The sequence below is a fragment of the Pecten maximus genome, chromosome 5 (genome assembly GCF_902652985.1).
Source record: "Pecten maximus chromosome 5, xPecMax1.1, whole genome shotgun sequence".
Lineage (NCBI taxonomy): Eukaryota > Metazoa > Mollusca > Bivalvia > Pectinida > Pectinidae > Pecten > Pecten maximus.
Genome location: NC_047019.1, coordinates 5,384,693 through 5,411,626, shown reverse-complemented (window position 1 = coordinate 5,411,626; position 26,934 = coordinate 5,384,693). Strand labels below are relative to the sequence as shown.

Below are 26,934 nucleotides of genomic sequence, written 5' to 3'. Positions count from 1 at the left end.
GGGGAGATCCACATCTCTCAGAGACAGTCTATCAGGGGAGACCCACATCTCTCGGAGTCAGTCTGTCTGGGGAGACCCACATCTCTCAGAGTCCTTGAATTTACAGATGAAGGCCTTGCTGAACAATGCTAGAAAAAATTCAATCTGCTGAAATAAAATATCAATTTACCGATTATTCTTCCAATGTATGATGGTGTCTTGCTTAGAAATCACTTAATCTGTCAAAAACTCCAGATGTTTTTTAGCAATAATGAACAATGAGGAATTCAATAATTCTACTTTGTTGAAGAAATAAAAAAAAAAATAAAAAAACATTAACAATGCAACCACTTCTGGTTATGAGGGTGAAATGTTCTTTAAATGGAAAAAAACTACACCAACTAGCTGCAAACTTGGATTTTTATGTGTGATAACCACTTTGATGGATAACAACCCATTTACGGAGGACAGCATTATAAAATTTTGTGTGATGAATCTTGATTGGTAATTGAATGGTACGGAGATAGATAGACATGTGCAGTACTGGGGGTATAATTACAGAGGTTAGAGTCAACAGACAATTTTACAGTACAGACACACAAATATCAAAATCAATGAGTTTTTTAATGGAATTTTCCACGTGCGTGATTACAAAGAGCAAATCCCTATCTTTAAAATCTGTCACTATTTGGAATTGGTAGTCTGTCCGCATCATAGAAAAAACTTTTAAATTTTCCTTGATAAGTTTGATAATCTTCGACTGAAAGGCAGTTCTCGATAAGCTTGAACCTATTTAAGTGCATCAATATTTGTATGGCGCTCATATGAAATGACTTCAAATTTATTTCACAGAACATTTAGCTAAACCGACGGCATGCACACACTGCTAAACACAAAAATGCAAAAAAATAGCATTGATAGTATTTAAAAATATATCTAATTAACATCAATGAGTGCTCAGGTAACAACTAGGTAGCCAGGGTTCGATTCCCCAATCAGACGTTAAAAGATATATATGGCCACCTGCCCTACCACGTGGGCTTTTCCCAGGTACTCCACTTTCCTCCCATAATATGTCACCCATCAGGTGCTTCCATCCGGGCCAACAAGAGTGATATATATAAGTCTTTTCAAATCAACCATGCTGAGAGATCCCACGAGATGACATGCGCAAGTCACGTGATTCAGTACATACGCTTGTAGTGATCAGCTTACAACACAGAATTTGCTTGGATTCATTTGTGCTATTTCTAATAACCAAGGATTTTAATCGGTTCGTTTTAATCACAGTATAGTGTAGAAACTGTTTTTGTATCTTTTGGTGACTTTCTCAGATGCTATTTTTTAACAACACGTGGCAGCCACATGTTTTTTTTCACGTTAACGCTTGTGTTGCGAGCCAAGATGGCGTGTTCACCCAATTCTGGGTCAGTGCCTGTTTCTAACGTTGAGACTGATTTGGTGCTCTCAGCCAATTCTGGGTTGCGCCATGACTTTATCGGCATGCAATTCTGCCATTTATACGTCTAACCTAAGTGGTTCCGGTCAAAATGAGGTCATTCTATCTCAGGACAATGAGGTCATCGTTACAGAGGCCATTGTTGAGAATATTGATAGCCGCCATTGTGGACCTTCAGTTCCCGCATCTTCAACAGAACAGAGTCGGGCACAGGCGCACCCTTCAGATGATACAGTTTCTGCGGGACCTAACCCTAGCAACATGGCGGACTTCCGTCGTATGTTTGACGTTTTTCAACAGCACATGTCAGGGTTCTTGTCAGATTTGAATAACCCTGGTCCTAATACAACGAGTTCCAATGATGTTCTTGGAGACAGTCTGGACGCCTTTGTCACATTTAATCAACACCAACAAATGATTGTTTTGATGTAATAAATGACTTTTTCGCTTTAATTATTGAGAAGCTCAAAATTTCACATGGTGGTAATAAAATAAACAAGAAATATCTTTAAAAAAGATAAACGGCATAGTTTTAATGCTGGTGGTTATAATGTAAAACTGATGGTGAAATAAATTAACAAACTAAAGTGTTTAAGCACGAATAACAAAATTAAATAAGTTTTAATCATTTTTGGTAATAATAAGACTGCATCAGGAATATTATTTTATTAATGTGTCATTTAAAAAGAAAATCTACTTATTCAGTTTGCATTCAATCTTATCTTTGTTTCGTTTTGAACTGCATATCTGCATTTTGCATTTACCGCTACATTGACCAATCACATGCTTCATCTTGACCAGTATAACGCCACCTGTCGTGTCATATCCGGAACCAAAAGAAAATTATACGGCTATGCCGAAAAAAAAAAAAATCTTCATTTCTGTTACTGCCTCTATCAGGTAAACAGTCAAACCAGTTTGCCTGCCATTAGCTGCTATATCTTTCTCTCAGGTAAACTGTCAAACCAGTTTGCCTGCCATTAGCTGCTTCCTGTCTCCCTGATCAGGTGAACAGCGCTAGCCAAACCAGTTTGCCTGCCATTAGCTACTCCTATTAGGCTCATCATTTACTCATAATATCTTCTCATAGGAGGTCATTTCCCTGCAGTAAATATTCATGGCGTTTTGATGGTCCAGAAATCCTGTAGTAATTACAAACTGACCAGTATATGAGGATACTGACCACTAGCTGGTAGATTTACTGTGTCCACTGCCACAGGGACAGCTGGCCGAGTCATTTCCCATGAGACAGGAAGTTTTATGACACTTCGTGTAATTCAATAATCTCGCTTTTCTCCTGATCTAATTACTAATTATCTGCTTCCTGTAATACAATTGTCAGTTTGTACTTTTAAATGACTCTCTAGACATCAAACAGTAATTATGTAAATATCAGTATCTTTTACGATAATTGAAGCAAGTCATTTTCAACAGTGACCTGGTAACATTTTGTCTTTCTCAGATTCTGAATATTACCCTGTAGAACTCTACCAGAATGTAGGGCAGATTTTATCTAGAATAAAAATTCTACATAAGCTAAAAAGAAAATATTCTTGAACAAATCTATATGAACTAGTAGGGTGATTATCTCTTGTGCACTGTTTCACAGCTCATAGACTGGTTTCCTGTCTCTAGAATATTAAAATCTAAAATGAAATTGACCTTTATGATTTTGGTCTTTGGATAAGTCTGAGGTTTCAAACTAAGGGGAGATAATCTAGTATTAAAATTTAGTGGAGCAATTCTAACAAAAATCTTATACAATTGTATATCTTAAACAACTCTGAATGAGGTAGAGGCAAGATTATCTTGTACATCAGCTTGTAGAAAGCTTATTTTGTACAACTCCACATCAGCTAGGAGAGAAATTATCTTGTATAACTCCACATTAGCTAGGAGAAAGATTATCTTGTTCAACTCCACATCAGCAAAGAGCCATTTCCACATGATCAAGCTAGGAACAGGATTATCTTCTACAACTCAATGGACATCAGCTAGGAGAAAAATGATCTTATACAACTCAATCCACATCAACTAAGAGAAGAATTATTTAGTACAACTCCACGTCAGCTAGAAGAAAAATTAACTTGTACAACTCGGCATCAGCGAGGAGAAAAATTATCTTGTACAACTCGGCAGTGTGTCACCAAAGTAGCATGCTGATTTTTTTTCCCATTATGTGACAAGCAAGTCTAAAACAGGACAATTTGCTGGACCAGAAATTACAACCATGGTAATCTGTTAAAACTGGGTTTGTTGAACAGCCTGTTATCAGGGATATAATTGACCAATTGCAGTATCGTTTTTCAGTAATTTTAATCATGAAATTAATTTTGCTAGGAACACATTGACATGCTGAAGGAGAGAAAGAACAATTGGTTTGATTATTGATAAAGTGGAGCTGACAATTACTAACAATTAGAGGACACAGCTGGGTACGCAGGTCAAATCTGGGGCAGTTAATGAACATTCAGACTCCGCATCAGGTCAAGGCTTATCTTGTAGCTGGGTCTGTTGTTTGCAGAACCCAGGGTCATATTTAGGTAATACTAGTCTATCATCTTGGATTAATGGTCTTTGATATACATGTATAAGCATTTTTCTTTTTGGGGGGGGGGGGGGTTGGAAGTTGTCAGTTTCATAGGAAAATAAACAGTGACTGGATACAATAGGTTCATCTTTTAGCTGGATATGGAAGTTCGGGAATTAACTCCCTCTGTTTGGGAATTAACTCCCTCTGATTGGGAATTAACTCCCTCTGAAAGTTGAGACATTATCCGGAGTCTCTACTTTGTGAGATATGACTTGGCAATTTATGTCCGAGTGAGTACTATATACATGTAAAACAATAAAATTCTGGATTTTAGCATAATTTAACTACATATGATAACAGCACCTTTTTCGATTATTTCAAAAACATTTTTTTAACAGTATTTTTTTTTTTTTAATTTATTTCATTTTATTTCAACAAATTTTATTGTTTTTTGTTTTGTTTTTTGTTTTATTTTATAGCACTTGAAATCATCACTGATTTTCCGAAGGTGTAAAAACAAAGAAATTTCTCTGTCTTGAATTTGTGCAAGGGATTTCCATTAAACCCGTACAGTGGTTCAATTAACTGGAGCGGAAAAATGGTAATTAAATAATTTTATCTTGTAAATTATTTCATCAACCCAATCTTGAAACTACTGATTCTGTGTCACAAAAATGTTTGCCAGGAACTATGTGGAGTGCAAAGCTTTTTGGAACCTATAGAAATAGGAACATGGATGGCACCATTTTTTTTTTATAAAAATCACAACAGGTTTTGTTCTCACAGATTTTTGTCTGTTCCGCCGTGTTTGCACGTAAATTGTTTTATTGAATGATACACGGAATACGATATACATCTGATGTGAAACCACAGCGCGGTTTTTTCACAGAATGTCACCAACTGATCTCGGTCTACGTGAAGTGCTATCCGACAGAAATCTCTGCAAATGTCACTCATGCTCTAATGATGAGCACTAAATGTACAACTGCATGAATGGTAACATAGGATAGGATACCTGTATTTGACCTTATGACCTTTGCCATACAGAAATCAGATGGCAGTAATTGGTTCATCGTAATTACTCTGTAGTCCTACATTTCCAAGGATGATCTGACTGACGATAAGGTGAAAAACAGATAATAGCTGTCGGCAACAGCAATATCATATTGAAAGCGTGTGACACAAGATCAAACATAGTTTTTACTTTTTCTTTTTTATCATTTTTTTTTTCTTTCCTTGTCACTTGTTTTTTTTTTTTTTGCGATTACAAATGTACATGAATACACAGCATTTAAGGTTACAGAGAGAAATCCTCAAAATTCTATATCATCCTGTATTGTCTTTGCAGGCTCACTTGTGTGACCTTGAGACAAAGGGACTGATCACTTGTGTGACCTTGAGACAAAAGGACTGATCTTTATTTGTGTGACCTAAAATGAGAAATCAGCTGACCTAAATTTGTATGACTTAAGCTTGTGACAAAGTGTTTCTGTTCAATTACAATTACAATCTCAGTAAGCTTACTTTGGTGACATTTCGACAAAGGGTCTGACTTTCACCTGAATGTCAATGTGACAAAGGGGCCGACTTTCACCTGTGTGACCATGTGACAAAGGGACTGACTTTCACCTGTGTAACCATGTGACAAAGGGACTGATTTCACCCGTGTGACCATGTGAAAAAGGGTCTGACTTTCACCTGTGTGACAATGTGACAAAGAGACTGATTTCACCTGTGTGACCATGTGACAAAGGGGCCGACTTTCACCTGTGTGACCTTGTGACAAAGGGACTGACTTTCACCTGTGTAACCTTACCTGTGTGACCTGAGACAAAGGAATTATCTTTCACCTGTGTGACCATGTAAAAAAAAATTAATCAGGTAGAAATGTTAGGATCAGAAGAAAAACCCCAAGTAAAATCATAAACATTTGTACTCTCAATTCCAACAAGGAAGGATTCACAGACAAAACTAGTTATTTAGATGTCACTAGCTAATTCTGCCTCAGATCTCCAGAGCAGCAGCCTAAACCATTACAGAAATAAATCAAGCCTAGCTGTGTCCAGATGAGGCCTCAGGGGACCTTGGTTGAAAATACAGCAGCTGGAACTGATAGCCTACAAACTACTGTAGTGGCTGTATCTCAGGGATCCTGAGGATAAAGGACAAAGACGTATGGTCTGGACAACGACTAATTAACCTCAGAGGACAACCAGAATAAAAAAAATAACAGACAGTTGATCCCCATTCTGATTCAGAAAACCAATATTTAAAATGTTTTTATCTAATTATAACATTCAATTTGCTTGCAAATGTGTTTTTTAGTATAATTTCATGACTCAAAACATCCTCCACATTGATAAATTGATTGGGGATTTTTAAGTCTCAATTTGGAAGTGAAAAATTTGAGAGCAATCTCAACAGTGAGCAAACTGGGGATATATGACCCTTGACCTAGATATAAACTCTCAAATTACAAAAACCTGACACCACAACAATGCTTTTCATTGTCACAATGTCTTTGTTCCTAAAATCATGATGATTAGTCAACTTCTTCCTTTTTTTAAAATGACTTGTTATTATACTAAGCATTCAAATTTTATCATTCAGCTTCAGGTTATTTGCCACCTAATACACTGTATCTGTGATATGTATCAGAGCTACCTCCCTGTATGATGCATACCACTATAGCAAACCGTACCTTGTATTTTGTATTAAGAGTTATTTCCATTTAGAAACATACACCTTTACACATTTCCCTGTAATTTATATTAAAGTTATCTCCCTTTGGGTAGATACCGCTTTAACGCATCACATATTATATTTTGTGCTAGAGTTATTTCCCTTAGGACACATACCACCTTAATATATTATAAAAAGTACCTTTGGTTAGTGCAAGAGTTATTTCCCTTAGGACACATACCACCTTAACAAATTATACCTGTCATTTGTGCAAGAGTCATTTCCTTTAGAACAAATGCAACCTTAACACATTGTAGCTGTATATCAGAGTTATCTCCCTTAATGGAAGAATCTTACCAAACACATTGTATCTTTGGTTTTCATTAAGAATAATCTTTCTTATATCTTATTTACATTATCTGACAATTCATTAAGCTGTCGATCAATGACCCAGTCCCAAATAACAATTCATCAAAGATATTCATTAAAATTCTTAAATTGGAACTCTTTTGAATAGAAGATACGGAAAGTATCAAACAGAAACTAGCAGCAACCAATCAAACATTAATTTAGGTTTGAATTGGACTATTTATATTTAATTAAAAGCATTCCATAATTATCCGACAATAAGCCCATGGATGGAGCAAGCTTCTTTGGCTCAGTTGGTAGATCTCGGGATCATTCTACTGTAGACATGGGTTTAGTTCCTGTCGGAATAGCAGCAATGCATTCTTCTCCCATGTTGTTCTTTACAAATATATATAGGTGGACTTTGTAGATGAATGGACTACTATGAAAAGTTAATCCAGGTCGTGGTTTGAAAACCAATACAGACAGAACGACATACAGAATGGGGCAACAATATAGATAGTTTACAATGGTAAAAGATTTCTGGACCTTCTCGGATCTCTCGAATCTTCTCGAACTGAGCTTTAATAAAACACACCTACCTGATTCCAGAGACTTCAGTGAATGCAGCTTACAGCCGAACCTTCTAAATCACTATTGATGTAAATAAAAGGTCTGGTTTTCTGTGGAATAAAGAAACAGCTTTATTATAATGTACTGTAAAACTGGTTCAATTTTCTTGAGCAAAGATTTTTCATGATTTTCACCAAAAAAGAAGAATTAAAATTGCTGCTGATTCAAATTTTCTAATCCAGAGATATGATGATTATTTAATTTTTGTCAATATTACTGCTTGATGTCAAGCTTCAACCAACATTTTGGCAGAAATCAGAAAAACACATGTTCGATCCTTTTTATAACACGACCATGGAAGTATGTAAATATTTGTAAAATTATTTTTCTCTGTTCATCATGAATGAAAACATAACAGAATGAAAACAAATATGATACAAGCTGAAATATCGAAAATATTGCAGCCATCTTTATTGCTGATCAAAATGTATAACGTTCATGACAAAATGACGATTGTTCAGAAAAAAATTATCTTAACATCGCTGTAAATGTTTTTACACAAAAAAACATTAAAAAAATATTGTGTGATGGTTTCTTAGCACACCGTAAATAGCTTCAAAATCAGATACAAAATATATATCTATTTTCCTGTATTTCTATGTTATCATCTACAGCATCAGAGACAAGACATTTTTGAAAATTTGGAATCTGCAATAATCAGATACAGACTTGTATACGTAGGTACGAACGAGGTAGCAGACGAGAGTTACATAAAACCATGATTCAAAATAACATCTCAGTTTGAAACCAAAATGAAATTTTTTACATCGTAGCTGATCAAATACTCAGTTGTTATAATGCTCAGTGGAGTGATGTATCTTCGTTAAGTAATCATAAAATATTTAAGTTATTCACACAAAAATGAAAATGATTCATTGATTCGTTGATCCCTCCCCTGTAAATTGTTTTCCTACCATATACATAAAAAGACATCTTTATTGGAAGATTGATGACCTACATAACTAATGTCTTACAAGGCATCATAAATATCTTGTGTAGTATTTGTTTCAATCCTGTAAAGCCTAACTTTCATGACTTCAAGGATACATTTACAGATGACAGTTTGTATGATTCATCAGATTCCGCCCATTGACCGTAAAACCCGTACATCTCATCACAGGCTTTTAATTTTGTAGTTTTATATTAAATAATAAAAATAATATTAAAGAAAAAATAAAAATTTATGAAATATTTCAGGTAAACCTATCCAAGTTTATCCTTATTATTATTTGTATTATTTCAAAACTGCAAATACTTGCGATCTCCTGATCATCATTATTCTTTAGTACTGGATAATAGAACAATGGGTATTGACGTAGGTCACATGGGATTTATTTTCACATTAATATGCGAGGAGAGTCAATCGCGAATTAAAATCCTTTGCAATAATTTGTACGAAAATAACACCTTGGGATGGCGATCAAGGTATCGGATACAGATATAGGGGTATTACAAAGTCCATTACTCTATTAGCTCATCATTCACAAATTTAGAATAATTTCTTAATCAACATTCAAGGGCATGTTTTGTTATGTTTTTGTTTTTTGTTTTTTTTTATATGAAATAGTCTGTCAAGCACAGAAACATCTACAGAGAGCATAAATTATTTTTCATGATAGAATATTCATTATCAACAAAAGACATTTCATATCAAAGAACTGATATTTATTTCAGGTGCAGACAACTCTTTCCAATGGAAGACAACTCCTATATATTCACATGAAGAGATGACAACTCAATTTAATTCATGTGCAGACAATTCCCACCAAGAGCAGATACCAGTAGTTTACGTCAAGAGAAGACAACTCATGTAAAGATCATGCAGATATACAAATTCATATTTGATATTCAAGACTGGATATTTATAGTAAAAGCAGGCAACCCATTTTGAAGCAAGACAATTCATATAAGGCAAATAATCATTTAAGAAACAAGTTGTGAAGGAGACACAGCCCAGACAAAAATTTTCTTCGATGTAGGTCAAAGGTCAAAATACAGGTCAGGGTGACCTACTTTTGGTACATGACACATCACCGCACCTATGTAGGCAAACCTTTCCCCAAGTATAAAGTTCTAGTGGCAAGTATTGCGGGATAGACAGCCGGACAATTTTAAGTGTCGAAGGACAGACACAATGTTAAAGTCCCTTCCATTTCCTCTCGACTGACTAATAAGATACTATATAGCATGAAATGTTTGTTGCGTATAAACTTTCGTGGTTTTCATGGTTCCTATGGAACCACAAATATAAATACAACAAATATCGTTGTAGAATAGGCGGAGTCAATCACAACAGGCAAAGGAGACCTCAATTTCATCTATTTAATATCGACTGGTTTCGCCTGTACAGTGGGCTTCATCAGGACAAATATTGTTGTATGTTTGTTTTGTTTTGTTTTGTTTTTGTTTAACGTCCTATCAATAGCCAGGGTCATTTAAGGACGTGCCAGGTTTTGGAGGTGGTGGAAAGCCGGAGTACCCGGAGAAAAACCACCGGCCTACGGTCAGTACCTGGCAACTGCCCCGCGTAGGTTTCGAACTCGCAACCTAGTGGTGGAGGGCTAGTGATAAAGTGTCGGTACACCTTAACCACTCGGCCACCGCGGCCCCTTGTTGTATGTATTATTATTATATTATTGTTGCATCATGAAAAATTGTACCCATGAAATAATTTGAAAATTCCAAACCACGAAGAAAAAGTACTCACAAAAATGTCCTGCCATACAGTAAGTCAAGATTTAGGGAGGAAAACTTGTTATAAAGGGAGATAATTCAGAGATAATTACCATACCAAGGAAAAAATATGGATTTTCTTTAAATGCAGCAGTAACACCTATGTGCCATTGTATTATTAATTCAATATCATTTCTATATAAAGGCAGGACTGATAGCATTGACAAAATTGACTTTTGAAGGTCAAATTTCCCCATGATTGAAGGTCAAATTTGCTGGTGTGGATGGATAGAAATTCTGTACTGTAAGTGTGACCAAATATAGACGAAGTTTTAGCCTGAAACTGATCAGTGAGAGGCATGTAGACAACCCTAAAGGTCAAACCCTCACCCGAAATGTCAAGTGCTGGCTAATGCATGTCATTTGAACTCCCTGAAAATAGAGTATCAAAAAACACCAAGTCTGCATAGTCAGAATAGATACATTCATTAACCGAACCACCGTTGGCCATTGTAGTTACAACATTTTCGGAATCAATCCTGATGTATTTTGTCTTTTAAAGTTCAAGGAACAATTCTGACATTAAGAAATTCACCTTTTTTTTTTTATTCGATTTCTGTGTATTTATAGTCCGAGAACTGAATCATTAAGTTGATTTATGAGAGCACGGATTCAGGAAATATTCCAATTAACTGATCCTGATCTGGACTGCACATATGTAAGACAAAGTGGTCCCACACCACAACGAAAAGAACCTTGTCATCTACTTAAATAGATGCTGAAAATCAGCCGAAACATTTGACTTACGAACAATTTACTGGTCATCAGAGCCCAGCTTCCTGTTTCTAACCTTTTGGAGGCGGACGTTACGTAAAAATCATCGCTATTCCCTCTGAACACAGACATCTATCATGTGGCGCTCTGCCTGTCCAAAGGTTATCCCATTAAGCATCTGACATTTCACAAGGGCATTTCATAAAAAGAGTAATTTACATTTGAAGTCTCAGTTTATATAAGAACAGAAAGCAAAATTTGATACACTGACGCATGAAGCCAAGGGAAAATTTCTGAATGAAATGGATTCCCAAATTACTGACCTATGGAATGAACAAAAAGAAACTTGATAGATAATTAAGTAAAATTTCGAAGAGAAATTAGTGACATGACTAAATTTACAAAGGAAAGGCACAGGAAACATTCATATTTCTAAGTACTTCTGTCATGTCTAACCTGAAATTACTGATGCATGATAATTTGATATTCCAGCTAAAAAAGTAATTTCATGGTTCAAAACGCACCTTCTGTTACTTTTATTTTTAGATGTTACTCAAAAGTAGGTTAACAATAATTGGGTGCAGAAACCATAATAAACCTTGTGAAAAGTCCTGGTACTCATCCATTATATCTAAATGTACTGATGGCTAAGTCTAGACAGATATACTGTAAAATGTGATATTTTTGTGGGCTCAAAATTTTCCACTTTTCAGAAAAGTCATCTATTAATGGGAAATTAATTTCAACAATTATCACTGTATAAATGCTCTTGTACATAGAGTTCCAAAATTTCAATGCAGTTTCATGTGAAATTTTCACAAACTTTATTAATTGAACAAAGAGTAACCCCCCCCCCCCCCCCCCCCAAAAAAAAAAAAAAATGAATAAAAAAAAATAAAAATACCACCAAAAAATAAAAACCATCAAAAATAAAGGATTTAACAGTAACTGAAATCAAGCATCAGGTTAAGACAATATTCACCTTATTCAGGGTAACCTGGTCACCGGCAATTTGTTCGGCCAGTGTGATAAATTTTAACTGGCAAGGAATTTGTCAGCATGTCACAGAGGGCCTTGTACATGTCTGAGGACAATCAGGCTGGCCACTGTAATGGATGGGAGGCCAGTGTGAGGATTAACTCTGGCAATTTATTGTTTCTCTAGAGACCTCACTGTCCTTGTAATGGATGGGTCGGGAGGTGGAAAATGGTGGCACATACAAAATATTGTCTCTATACTCTGAATCTGATCTTGTTCTGAACTTTCCATCTCTGATCTTACTGACTCGGATCTTATTGATTCTAATCTGATGACTATGATTTTATTGGTTCAGATCTCACTTACTCTGATCTTACTTACTCTGATCTCATTGATTCTGATCTTACTTACTCTGATCTTACTAACTCTGATCTCATTGATTCTGATCTTACTTACTCTGATCTTACTGACTCTGATCTTATTGATTCTAATCTGATGACTATGATCTTATTGGTTCAGATCTTACTTACTCTGATCTTCTTGATTCTGATCTTACTTACTCTGATCTCATTGATTCTGATCTTACTGATTCAGATCTCACTTACTCTTATCTTACTAACTCTGATCTCATTGATTCTGATCTTACTTATTGATTCTGATCACACTTATTCTGATCTTACTGATTCTGATCTTACTGACTCTGATCTAACTTACTCTGATCTCATTGATTCTGATCTTACTGATTCTGATCTTACTAATTCGGATCTTACTGATTTTGATCTTACTGATTTTGATCTTATTGATTTTGATCTTACTGATTCTCAGATCTTACATACTGGTATTCTTACCTTACCGATTCCTTTCTTACTATAACCTTTATACTAAATACTTAAACCTTATTTAATTATCTTGATTTATTTGATGTGTAATTTTTTTCTTCATCTTACTCTGATGTTACTTATGCTGATGAAAAAAACCCTGACATAAATCTGGCCTAGTTTATCACCAACAAACGTAACCAATTGTAGTTATTGTATACTCCCATTTCATGGCTGACTGCTGATAATTTCTTAACCATAATTCCACCTGACATAGACATCTATCTTGTTAGTATGTGGCCATGTCTGGTATGTGGGGTTACAAATAGCATTAAAAGGTAAAACCTAAATGTCTAAATAATCATAACATCAGGCCATCCTGTTTATAGTTTTAGGGTAAATATTCTGATAATGTTAACTACAATACATATACATTTGTATAATAACCTATTGTAAGTAAAACGGTGATAATTCTGTACAAATTCTGGTGTAAACATCTTGATTAATTGCATTAGTCAAAGAGTGATAATTTTTGTAAAAATTAATGTGTAAATGTCTCGTTTAATTTTATTAGTTGAAGGGCAATAACTCATTAAATTCAAGTTTTGAATTTTTTAATTACATAATAAGGCAAAATGCAAACAAACAAAAATAAGAAAACAAAAATAAAGACAAGAAAAAAAAAAGTTAAACTGTCACTGTATCAAAAATCAAGTTTTTTATCATTAAGAAATCAACTGGCAAACAAAATTTAATACACACAAACAAAACAAACTGGAAACATAATTTGCCAAAGGGCTATAACTCTGTAAATAATCAAGGTTTCATTTCGCCGAAAACACATATTATTTAACAAATAATGATTGCTGACTATCTGCCATACCTACAGGCTACTGATCATGAAATCCAATAGACTTAATGTGTTGACAAGAAGAATTTAGCTCACAGTTGAAATTCAGAATTAGGTTTTTGAAAGTAGGTCAAAGGTCAAAGTCCAGGTCAGCAGGTCTGCAACTGTAGTACCAATGGAACGGTCTTGTGACATTGAGGAACACACATGTCAAATATGAAAGCCCTATCTCATAAAAATATGCTGTGGCAAAGGTTAAAGGTTCTTAAAGTAGGTCAAAGGTCAAGGTCAAGGTCAGGTTGTCTTGAAATGTAGTACCAATGGAACGGTCTTGTGACATTGAGGAACATACAAGTCGAATATAAAAGTCATATCTCATACATTTAAATATGCTGTGGCAAAGGTTAAAGTTTCTTAAAGTAGGTCAAAGGTCACGGTCAAGGTCACTAGCATGTTTGCAAATTTAGTACCAATGGAAAGGTATTATCAAGCAAAAGCTCCCCTGGATTTCGTCCTAGCGAGCTAAAAACTGCAGCAAATACATTTTATTCAGCTTTAATACTCAAGATTGCTACAAAATCTTCTGTGGGGAAAAAAACAAGCAGTATTTTTTTAAATGTAAATTTTTCAGATGATTTTGGTTAAAAACATCAATCCATATAAGGAATGTATCTCCTCCATTTTGATCATCCCTGATGCACATCAAAACTAATCTCCCTCAAGTAAAAGAAACAAAATTTCTTTGTACTTACACCGACATATAAATCACTTAAATGATTTGATATTATCGCACCATTGTTTGCATTTGCACTTTATATCAATTGAAAACTTTTTTAAAAAGCTTTAAGGTTTTACTCTGAAAATGCAGCAGAATATTCTATCCCCTTGAGACAAGTTAAAAAGAAGATGAGAGAGATTCTCGTTGTTGGCTTCCTGTGATTGAGTATCTCATCAATTGATATACTACATACTGGTATTCTAATCTTACTGATTCCTTTCTTACTATAACCTTTATACTAAATACATTGTTTGTACTTCAATCTTATTTAATTATCTTGATTTATTTGATGTACAATTTTTTTCTTCATCTTACTTTAGTGTTACTTATGCTGATGAAAAAAAAACTGACATAAATCTGACCTAGTTTATCACCAACAAAAGTAACCAATTGTAGTTATTGTATACTCCCATTTCATGGCTGACTGCCGATTATTTCTAAACCATAATTCCACCTGACATAGGCATCTATCTTGTTAGTATGTGGCCATGTCTGGTATGTGGGGTTACAAATAACATTAAAAAGTAAAACCTAAATGTCTACATAATCATACCATCATACCACCCTGTTTACAATTTCAGGGTAAATATTCTGGTAATATTAACTACAATACATATATAATAACCCATTGTAAGTAAAACGGTGATAATTCTGTTCAAATTCTGGTGTAAACATCTTGATTAATTGTATTAGTCAAAGGGTGATAATTTTGTAAAAATTCATGTGTAAATGTCTCGTTTAAGTGTATTAGTTGAAGGGCAATAACTCATTAGATTCAAGTTTTGAATTTTTTAAGTACATAATAAGGCAAAATGCAAAGAAACAAAAATAAGAAAACAAAAATAAATACAAGAAAAACTAGAACTGTCGCCAGGATGGTGAATTGGAACAGTTAATTAGAGGCTAACTAAGATAACCCAGTAAAACCTGTTTATAGTGACCAGTTGTCATTGCAACCATAGTATTGTGAAAAAGAAAGTGGCATACACATCTACACATGGTCCTCTATATTTGTGTGAAGTTTCATTGAAATCGGCCCTTCGGTTTAGGAGGAGTTGTCCGGACAAACTTAAAGTTATGGTTCTTATCAGAAAACCTGTTTATAGTGACCAGTTGCCATGGCAACCATAATTTTGAAAAAAAAAAAAAGTGGCATGCACATCTACACATGGTCCTCTATATTTGTGTGAAGTTTTATTGAAATCAGCCTTTCGGTTTAGGAGGAGTTGTCCAGACAAACTGAAAAGTTATGGTTCTTATCTGAAAACCTGTTTAAAGTGACCAGTTGCCATAGCAACCATAATTTTGAAAGAAAAGAAAAGGGCATGCACATCTACACATGGTCCTCTATATTTGTGTGAAGTTTCATTGAAATTGGCCATTTAGTTTAGGAGGAGTTGTCCGGACAAACTTAAAGTTATGGTTCTTATCGGAAAACCTGTTTATAGTGACTAGTTGCCATAACAACCATAATTTTGAGAAAAATAAAAAGGCATGCACATCTACACATGATCATTAATATTTGTGTGAAGTTTCATCGGAATTGGCCCTTCGGTTTAGGAGGAGTTGTCCGGACAAAATGCGTCTACAGACAGACGGACGGACAGACAACCTGATTCCAGTATACCCCCCCTAACTTCGTTGCGGGGGTATAAAAAAGTTAAACTGACAAACAAAATTCAATACACACAAACAGAACAAACTGGAAACATAATTTGCCAAAGGGTTATAACTCTGTAAATAATCAAGATTTCATTTTGCCAAAAACACATCTTATTTAACAAATAATGAATGCTGACTATCTGCCATACCTACAGGCTACTTGAATCCAATAAACTTAATGTGTTGACAAGAAAAATTTTCAGAAGACAATATAGCTCACAGTTGAAATTCAGAATTAGGTTTTTGAAAGTAGGTCAAAGGTCAAAGTCCAAGTCTGCAGGTCTTCAAATGTAGTACCAAGGGAACGGTCTTGTGAATTGAGGAACACACATGTCAAATATGAAAGCCCTAGCTCACAAAATATGCTGTGGCAAAGGTTAAAGATTCTTAAAGTAGGTCAAAGGTCACGGTCAAGGTCAAGGTGTCTGCAAATGTAGTACCAATGGAAAGGTCTTGTGACATTGAGGAACACACATGTCAAATAAGAAAGCCCTAACACACAAAAATATGATATGTAGCAAAGGTTCAAGATTCTTAAAGTAGGTCAAAGGTCACGGTCAAGGTCAAGGTCAGGGTGTCTGGAAATTTAGTACCAATGGAATAGTCCTGTGACATTGAGGAACATACAAGTCAAATATAAAAGTCATATCTCATACATTTAAATATGCTGTGGCAAAGGTTACAGCATCTTAAAGTAGGTCAAAGGTCACGGTCAAGGTCACTTGCATGTCTGCAAATGTAGTACCAATGGAAAGGTATTATCAAGCAAAGGCTCCCCTGGATTTCGTCCTACCGAGCTAAAAACTACAGCAAATACATTTTATTCAGCTTTAATACTCAAGATTGCTACAAAATCTTCTGTGGGGAAAAAACATCAATCCATATAAGGAATGTATCTCCTCCATTTTGATCATCCCTGATCCACATCAAAACTAATCTCCCTGAAGTAAAAGAAACAAAATTTCTTTGTACTTACACTGACATATAAATCACTTAAATGATTTGATATTATCGCACCATTGTTTGCATTTGCACTTTATATCAATTGAAAACTTTTTAAAAAAGCTTTAAGGTTTTACTCTGAAAATGCAGCAGAATATTCTATCCCCTTGAGACAAGTTAAAAAGAAGATGAGAGAGATTTTCGTTGTTGGCTTCCTGTGATTAAGTATCTCATCAATTGATATACTATTTATTTTACAGTTTACACTCATAAAACCTGTGCAAATGACAGAAAATTCCATAGGGATCTTCACAATCTCTATCTGAATTCTCATGAAATCATAAGCTGTTCTATTGAACATGACGTATCATTTCATGAACTTTCAACTACATAAACAGAAATAAATTGTCCCTAAAAACACTGACTAGATAGTGAGAAAATCTGTCCCCTGAAACACTGACTGGACAGTGAGTCAATCTGTCCCCTAAAACACTGACTGGATAGTGAGTCAATCTGTCCCCTAAAACACTGACTGGATAGTGAGTCAATCTGTCCCCTAAAACACTGACTGGATAGTGAGTCAATCTGTCCCCTAAAACACTGACTGGATAGTAACTCAATCTGTCCCCTAAAACACTGACTGTATAGTGAGTCAATCTGCCCCCTAAAACACTGACTATATAGTGAGTCAATCTGTCCCCTAAAACACTGACTGGACAGTAACTCAATCTGTCCCCTAAAACACTGACTGTATAGTGAGTCAATCTGCCCCCTAAAACTCTGACTAGATAGTAAGTCAATCTGTCCCCTAAAACTCTGGCTCAGGATATTGAGACACACTGGCTGGATAGTTGGACAATTTGTCCTCCAAAAATTGGCTTTGATAACGAGACAACCAGATTAGTCATGGCTTAGTTAATAATGCACAATTTAAAAAGTCAAATCTTCTAAAAAATTTTAAAACGTCTTAAAAACAGTCATTTTGAATTAAAGCTGGACATGGCAGACTGTAGCACATTGCCAGATCGGCAGCAGCAATTGCTTCCATAAACATTTAAAGGCACTTGACATTTGCATAAAACTAATGAAATTGGACAACAGTCCGTCTTAATGCAGGAAATTATTTGAATTTTCTTTTCAGAAATGTTCATTTTTCAAATATTATCCATCGTTAAATTTTATTGATGCGGACGTTTAACACACACCAGATATTTGAATATTTTTCAGAGAGAGCAATTTTAAAAATAAAAGGTTCATCAATCAATTGTATCATTCTGAACAGTTAGATGTTAGAAGTGAAGTTTTCTTCCAATGTCATCCGATGATTTCTCTTGAAAAACGTAAAATTATTCATCACTTCAATTACGAGGAAACGGTCTGGACAATCTCTTGGAAATGTCTCCGTATCGTGCCAGAGCCAAACAACAATATTCAAAGTATGACATATTGCAGACACAATGAGTTTTGACATTGTCATTGTCCTTTGCAATTGTTTTCATTTTGAGTTTGCTGAGTGACAATTGAATGGCATTTAAGGTCTTCAGTAAATTGACTGGTCTGATTAACTTAATAAAATGACTTTGACGTATTAACTTAAAGGGCTTTTTCAATGACCTTGAAAACAGGAAGTATGAAATGTCGGACAAGGGCATTAGTTGAAGTTCTCTGGAGTCATCAGCTATATAAAGCATAATGGCGATTTGTTGGCAGTAGGGTAACACTCTTGTATTTCTCCTATGTGTGACTGGGATTTGTTTCCCTGATTGGACTTGAAAAGGTCAGGAGGTCACCAGTGCCTGACCTTGTGGGATTTCTCTAGGTACTCCCGATCTCACACACTTCCATCTAGACCCCGAAGAGAAAATTCAGGAATCCCCTGATAAAACTTTTACAGTTCTCTTCCACAGCCCACAACTAAATTAAGCTTCAAGGATCAGACCCTCAGAGTCCCTTATTTCTTTCCACAGCCAACAACTCAATTGAGCTTCAAGGATCAGGCCCTCAGAGTCCATTATTTCTTTCCACAGCCAACAACTCAATTGAGCTTCAAGGATCAGGCCCTCAGAGTCCCTTATTTCTTTCCACAGCCAACAACTTAATTGAGCTTCAAGGATCAGACTCTTAGAATCACTGGTATCCTTCCCAAGCCAACCACATAATAATTGACCTTCAGGGGTGTGGCTCTCAGAATCCCCAATTCCTTTGGTGGCCATAAATGAAGGTCAAGGACATGCTCATTCATTTGAAACATTGTCACATCCTTTACCTCAGCATGCTATAGGCCCAATATCAGGTGTCTAGGCCTCTTGGTTAATGAGAAGAAATGGTTCAAATGCTTTAGCATATCTGACCCCTGTGACCTTGAATGAAGGTCAAGATAATTCATTTGAACAATCTTGATACATGTAGCCGTTTGACCAGCATGCTATAGGCCCAATATCAGGTATCTTGGCCTCTTGGTTAATGGGAAGAAGTCAAAAATGTAAATTGTTTATGAACAGACGATGCACGACGACGGACAAAATGGCAATCAGATAAGGTCACTTGAGACTTTGTCTCAGGTTACCAAACAATGATTATTCCTTATATTTACATTATAACCTGTGCATTTATTTAATGTTATCAAAAGATTGAATCAGCATTCTTTTTTCTGTGTTATGCAAATAGATGTAACAGCCGTATAATTAATGGAATCGCTAAACAGCTGATTCAAATTTGGCGGGAAAGGTTGTCAACTACAAGAATAAACCAAATACAGTTCCACTGTAAAATTGTTTTTTTATATCCAATTTTTGTAAAATATTTCAAACATTTTATTTTTTCATCGTTATATTTCAGTTAATTCTACCAGATTTCATTAATACTTTATTGGGGGAAAAAGTCAAAACAGAAACAAAAATATTCATTGCACGTTCACACTAATTGCGCATGTATGCACTGGTCCGGCTATGAACAATGCATAATCCTACGTGTCAAATTTCATGTTTACATACTTGTAAACAATCTTCTCATTAGTTAAAGGTTATATAACGAACACACATCGGAAATGTAAATATTTGCCGATATTACTCCAACTTGCATACGACACACCAGTCCGAGATCCTTGGACAGTGAAAAAGTAAACAATCATCCTTTGTCCATATTATATATAATCAAAGGCCATAAAATACCTCATTTCATGTCCAAGATCATCATTAACATGAACCAGAGGCATAAAAACAATAACATCTACAAAGTAATGGTCGTCACTTTCAAAAGGAGTGAAATATAACAGGAAATCACGGCTCCTTGTCTATTACTGGCAGAGTCGTCAAAAGGACAATTTTCTGGGGTCATAAAAGCAAATTTGACTTCTTTACTGCTCAGGCATTCTCATAAAAAATACTACCACTGATGAGGAGGCCAGCAGAAAATTATTGATTTATTGGATATATTATAATGTTTTTATATATATACCGAAGTGTTTGGTCTATACAGGTCCTGCACAATCTCATTTCAGTGTCCAGAGGTTCTATCAAAAATACAAGTCAAATTGTCCAGACTAACAATGTTTCTATCAAAAATACAAGTTAACTTGTCGAGACTAACAAGGTTCTACTGAAAATATAAGTCAAATTATCCAGACTAACAAGGTTCTACTGAAAATACAAATCAAATTGTCGAGACTAACAAGGTTCTACTGTACACACAACCAATGTGTTCAGATTAACAAGGTTCTACTGTACACACAAACCAAAGTGTCCAGACTAACAAGGCTCTACTGTACACACAAACCAAAGTGTCCAGACTAACAAGGTTTTACTGTACACACAAACCAAAATGTCCAGACTAACAAGGTTTTACTGTACACACAAACCAAAGTGTCCACACTAACAAGGTTCTACTGTACACACAAACCAAAGTGTCCACACTAACATAAGGTTCTTCTGTACACACAAACCAAGTGTCCACACTAACAAGGTTCTTCTGTACAAGGTTCTACTGTACACACAAACCAAAGTGTGCAGTATAACAAGGTTCTACTGTACACACAAACCAAAGTGTCCAGTATAACAAGGTTCTGCTGTACACACAAACCAAAGTGTGCAGTATAACAAGGTTCTACTGTACACACAAACCAAAGTGTGCAGTATAACAAGGTTCTACTGTACACACAAACCAAAGTGTCCAGTATAACAAGGTTCTACTGTACACACAAACAAAACAGTCCAGTTTATGGAGATCAAGCCCAGATAATTCCATGTTCTCAATATGAGAACAAGAGTGGTGGCATTTGACCCACCCGGCATAACAATGGGCAACTATATATATATATATATCTATGATTTTATATCACACAATGAAATAAAATTTATTTGAGATCATGAAGTCAACTGTAAAATCATCCATGTCTTCAACAATCTAAATATTCTGTAAACACTTTTGTAAGTTTTCCTTTCAGTAGTAAATACCTCTTATGGAAATCATAATACCAGGAACATCTTAGCCCTAGAATATTTAAACAACATGGGCATGTAAATATTATAAGTTGGATAGGCAGGAATATGTTAAAAGCTTTTTCTCAACAGTCACAAAAGAATAAATTTGTCATGTCAATCAAAATCCACAGATATTGTCCTCATTGTGTGGCCTTCTAACCCAGTTTCAACAAACGTAATAAAAATAAATCTAGGACACGGTGCTAATGAGTTAAAGTCCCTGTGATATATTTAATGTGTCATAGTAAATACATCAGGCACCTCACAGTCATACAAAACACGATTTAATGTTGATTGGCCGATGGTCAGTTACTAATGTCCGACTATAAAATTCAAATTAGCCAGCCCTGTTTTATCTCGATCTGACACTATACTCTCAGCCAGGAACTTAACTGTAACAATTAAACTATAAAAATCTGTTTGCTGTAGTTTTACTGTATAAGCCACTGGTTATTATCTGCTAGACTGGTCACCTGGACCAAAGAGTTTTGTAAAGAATTGTTGTCCAGAAATACATTATCTCACTCCCCCCCCCCCCCCCCCCCCACCCCCCCCCCCCCCACCCCACCCCACCCCATACCTCCATAGTTTGAAACTATAAAGCTCAATTTTATTTATTTTTATTTCACTATATATATTCTAGAGAGAGGGGCCAGCCAATGTGGGTTATCTGCAAATTTTTTTTTTTATATAAGAGTCATCTGTAATTTGTGCATGCGAGCAGCAATTTTCAGGTCAAAAGATCAGACTCCATTTTGCACTACTGATTGTCACCAACAGTACATGGATGGGCACCTTAGTCACCTAGAACCTTGTGATGAAGGGGTATTCTCAATAACAAAATCAGGGTTGAAGCTAATAAATATCACACAGATTCAGATCATATAAAAAAAAAATAATAATAATAATATTTGAATCTCCAAAAATTAAACTTCTTTACAATTTGATTTCTTTTTTGAACCCAATGAACGTTTTGTTTAAAAATAATGTTTTATAGATTTTATAACAAAACCTGAACGAGATGGAGAAAAATAAATCTCGGTCCCCTGGATATCAAACACTTTGCCTCCAATTGAGGTAAATTTGGGGTAACAAAGGCCCATTAGAGTGTATAGGTCTCCCGAGACCTGCCTTCCCCAAGTTTTATTCTATCTGGTAATATGTCAATGGTGCGAGAAATCAATATCAGCCATAATGCTATCTATAGCAGATTTTCGGGAGGCAGAGATGCGAAAACTCCTATCGACACCGCTCCGAGGCCTATTCTCATTTTACTCGCTATTAGTGAAGGGGAAAATATCGTATAGCTAACACCATGTTTCCGAGATAAATTCATAAAGGAAAAAACACGCCAATGAAATCATAATATATACTGTACGTTCCAGTGAGTCCAACAGCCATGATATCAAATTATCAAATCATTACACCTCGAAGATATCATGTTTAATTTTCTAGCAGGTCTGTGTACAAAAATGCTTTCAGAGAAATCTTTGTGATTTTTATCCTGAGGCAACCAATTACCACTACATACAGCTGTTTACCAAATTTGGACGAAAACATACTGTTTGAGGTGCGAGATCTGATTGCTGTCGTAATATTATGTTTTTTTTCACAAGAATAATTACACACACTCAATTATTATTATTGTAGTGAAATTTGACAGAAAGGACATCAAAATATTATTATTTTTGTGGCCGATTTATTTATCTAATGTAGTTGTTTATATTCACTAATAATTGTGTACCGTTTTTCTTCGAGTTGTCGGGGGGGGGGGGGGGGGGGGGGGGATAGGTGTCAAAGTCAAAAGGGGGTTGATAAAGAACAACGAGGCAGAAGAATAATACGGCCATTAAATGCCATATAGTGTTATAACTATCTTAAATTGAAATAAGATTTGCATCACCTTATGAATGGCTAGCGAGCATGCTATGACCCCCATCTTTCACTACAAAGTCAAAGTTTAATTTTTTTTAAAACAGTCTGAGGATCATGCAAGTGATCAAAAGACTCTGATTCATTATTGAATACAACTTAATATCAAGATTCTAATGCCAACCAAGTTTCGATGAAATCGTTAAAAAAAAATGTACAATCTGAGGACAAAAAACAAACACTGAAATTAACAAAGGGCAAAAACAGCCAAATAAAAATGTCTTTAGGAAAACACAACTATATATAATGACTATAAATCCTACAAAATTTCAAAGAAATTTGTAGAAAACTGTAGCTTTTTGGAGAACATTTAACTACTAGAAAGAAACAAAGGGCAATAACTCCTGCAAAACTAGTCAAATTAATAAAATGCCTCTCAGGGATTTGTTTGTTCTGTTCTTGTTTAACGTCCTATTAACAGCCAGGGTCATTTGAGGACGTGCCAGGTTTTGGAGGTGGAGGAAAGCCGGAGTACCCGGAGAAAAACCTACAGCCTACGGCCAGTACCTGGCAACCGCCCCATGTAGGTTTCGAACTCGCAGCCCAGTGGTGGAGGGCTAGTGATAAAGTGTCGGTACACCTTAACCACTCGGCCACCGCGGCCCCCTCTCAGGGAAACAAGTTTATAACATGATTATAAAACATAGTTTTAAACAAGTTTTGAAAAATCAGTAGAAAGCCTTAAATCTCCAGAAAAGATATCAAATATTGAAAATAAACAAAGAGCAATAACTTTTGCAAAAATAGTTGAATCAAAATGCCTCTCAAGAAGACACAACTATACATCATGATTATACTGCTAACCAAGTTCCGAAGATGTAGGAGATTTCCATACAATCAAAACTTTACATTGGACAGACAGACGGATGACGTCATAGCATAATACTCCTGTCATAAAAAAACTGTACATTTCATCTGATAATTATATATCAACGTGTATCAGCACTTTTCCAATACCATATTTCACATACCGTATAAAAGAAAAAAATTCAGAGGTCAAAGGTCAACTAATATTTTCATTCACTTCAACGAAATAAAGAAGCTACACATCAAGGTTGATGGAAAGTAAAAAGTGCTATGTTCAATGAGTAACTTATAGAATTCAAATCTGAAACAGAAGAATTTTTGGTCAAGAGTCCTTTGGAACGCCATTTTTATAGAGCATGTGTCCTCAATATGTCAAATGAGGCATTCATTAATTTTTAAAACATCAACCAATATCGAAACTGATACAGCTCAATTTCTATGTATTAGACAAAATTTCATGGCCTTCAACATTGATCGCAAAAAAAAACATTTACCATGTTGAATAATTGAGATGTTAAAATTGAATTAATGGTGTACCTTGCCCTAGGGCACAATGAAGAAGTCATCGAACGTGGCCTTTACGTCCAACATACATGCTGGTGGTACTATACACACGCAAATTATACAGGCACGCGGAATTTCTTGATAATTTCATTTCCATGGAACCACCATAGGTGACAAAGAGAGTTATGTGATGTTCGTCACCTAAAGAAAGATGTGAGCGAAAAGACATTGTAGGTCACGAATGAGCCCTGACCTACAAAACTATATTTAGATTTTCTATTAGCGGAAGAATGACCATATATCAGATATTAATTTCAAATCAGAAAGCAATCTGGAGCTAAAGAACAATTGATTCAGCTTTTGTAGTACTGAAATAAATATTCTATGACCGACTCAAAAATTCACATAAAAGGCCCGATTTCGTCCTACCTCTTAGAGCAATATCTGTAACATGACAAGAATTCCCTCAATTTGTTAAGACTCCGTTTACGAAGACTGTGACAGTTTACAACATAATTACAAGTGTATTCAGAAAATGAAACAGTTCCACTGATTAAGCATGTATTTATTAAAACAAGAAAAACAGAGGCCGCTTTTCAAAAAATCTGACAGCACAAACTAATTACAAAACAGAGTACGGTGATGTTTTAGTCAAACAACAGTCGTTAACTCCCAATGTGCCTTTAATTAAACAAGTCTAAATAATTGTTCAAAGCATACCTGACAAGTTTCTCAGAGCGGAACTCTTCCGAGAGGAGATTCTTGTCAGGGTAAGGTAGCATATAGCCTTAAATTATCCTGGTTTAGTGTCATAAAAAAAAAACATTTCATAGAATAATAATTTTCTTGTTGTTGATGAAAATACTGAAATGCAATTTTCATCTGGCAATTAACTGATGCCAAGTAATAAGGCCATCCATATATATCTATTTCTGTTTGGTAAATTAAAAAAAAAAAATGAGAAAAAAAAATTTGATTTGGAAGAAAAAAATTATATCCGATACCTAGAGGATTGTATGCATGAATATGAATATGTGATACAATAAACAATACTGTAAATTGAAAAAAGTGTAATTATAATATATTAAACAACTATTTTAGTGTATATAGGCATATAATCCCTATCCTCATATAACTGGAAATACATGTATTACATATATAGAAGATGTGCTTCAAAAAGCTCTGCATTAAAAAGGTACAATGCTCATTGAACAATAACCATGCAAATAACATTTAAAATTACAAAAAAAAAAGAGTACTTTTAACATCCTTGTTTAGAAGGACTCTAGATTGTTCGATTATTTTATATTAAAAGGGTTGAAAAGTTCTTAGTTTGAATCTTGGGACGGCCCCTAAATATGCCTTCTATACAAAATGCTATTTGTATTTCACATTTTCCTTCACAGTAATTTTACCTTGTCAATACAATTTGTTTATGCAAATATTCCCCAAAATGAAATATTCTTATATAATAAAAGAAGATTGATATTTTTATATAACTAAAAATAAGATTGATATCTGTTTAAAATTCTATACAATACAAATTTTGTACTTTTAAATGCCGTTGTTTTATTAAATGTAATCCACTTACCGACTGTCTGTAGCCCTGCTGTTTAGAGAATCTCGGACAACTGCTCCGTATTTCAGTATATGGGTCAGATATAACAATGGTCAACACGCTTTCCCAGAGTTACAGCACTAAGGGCAGGCTATCAAAGCAGAACTGTGCCTAACAAATAGTCAGTGTATCTGTCGAAAATAGACCATAACAAATCTGAACCTTGTTCGCGCTAATAGAAATGAAAATACCCTCGCCACACTCACATTAATAGATATTAAAGAAAATCTAGCCTAACTAAATTGCCCCTTTTCATAGCCTGTTTTCAGTGTCAACAACACAATTGAATGAATGCTGGAGTTTTTGGTGTACCTGTGTTTGTGTGACCTTTGACCTTTGACCGACAGGTCAGGCAGCCACACAGGTGAGAACCAGCCTCACAGATTAAGGTTTGGAGCTCCAGGCTGCCATTATGAAGACAGCTCCTTGACAGTCCGGACATTTATAGACCTGGCCACCAAGGGATGGATTACAATGGTACACCAT

At 35.2% G+C, this 26,934-nt stretch overlaps 1 protein-coding gene across 1 annotated transcript in view; it reads right to left on the bottom strand.

Moving 5' to 3' along the window:
* Window positions 1-26,728, bottom strand: part of LOC117326942 (excitatory amino acid transporter 2-like) — a 121,677-nt gene extending 94,949 nt beyond the window's left edge. The window contains exons 1-2 of the mRNA XM_033883744.1: window positions 26,422-26,728; window positions 7,604-7,684 (exon numbers count right to left, since the gene is read on the bottom strand). The gene's annotated coding sequence lies outside the window, so the exon portion shown is untranslated. The remainder of the gene's footprint in view (window positions 1-7,603; window positions 7,685-26,421) is intronic.
* Window positions 26,729-26,934: the final 206 nt, after the last annotated feature.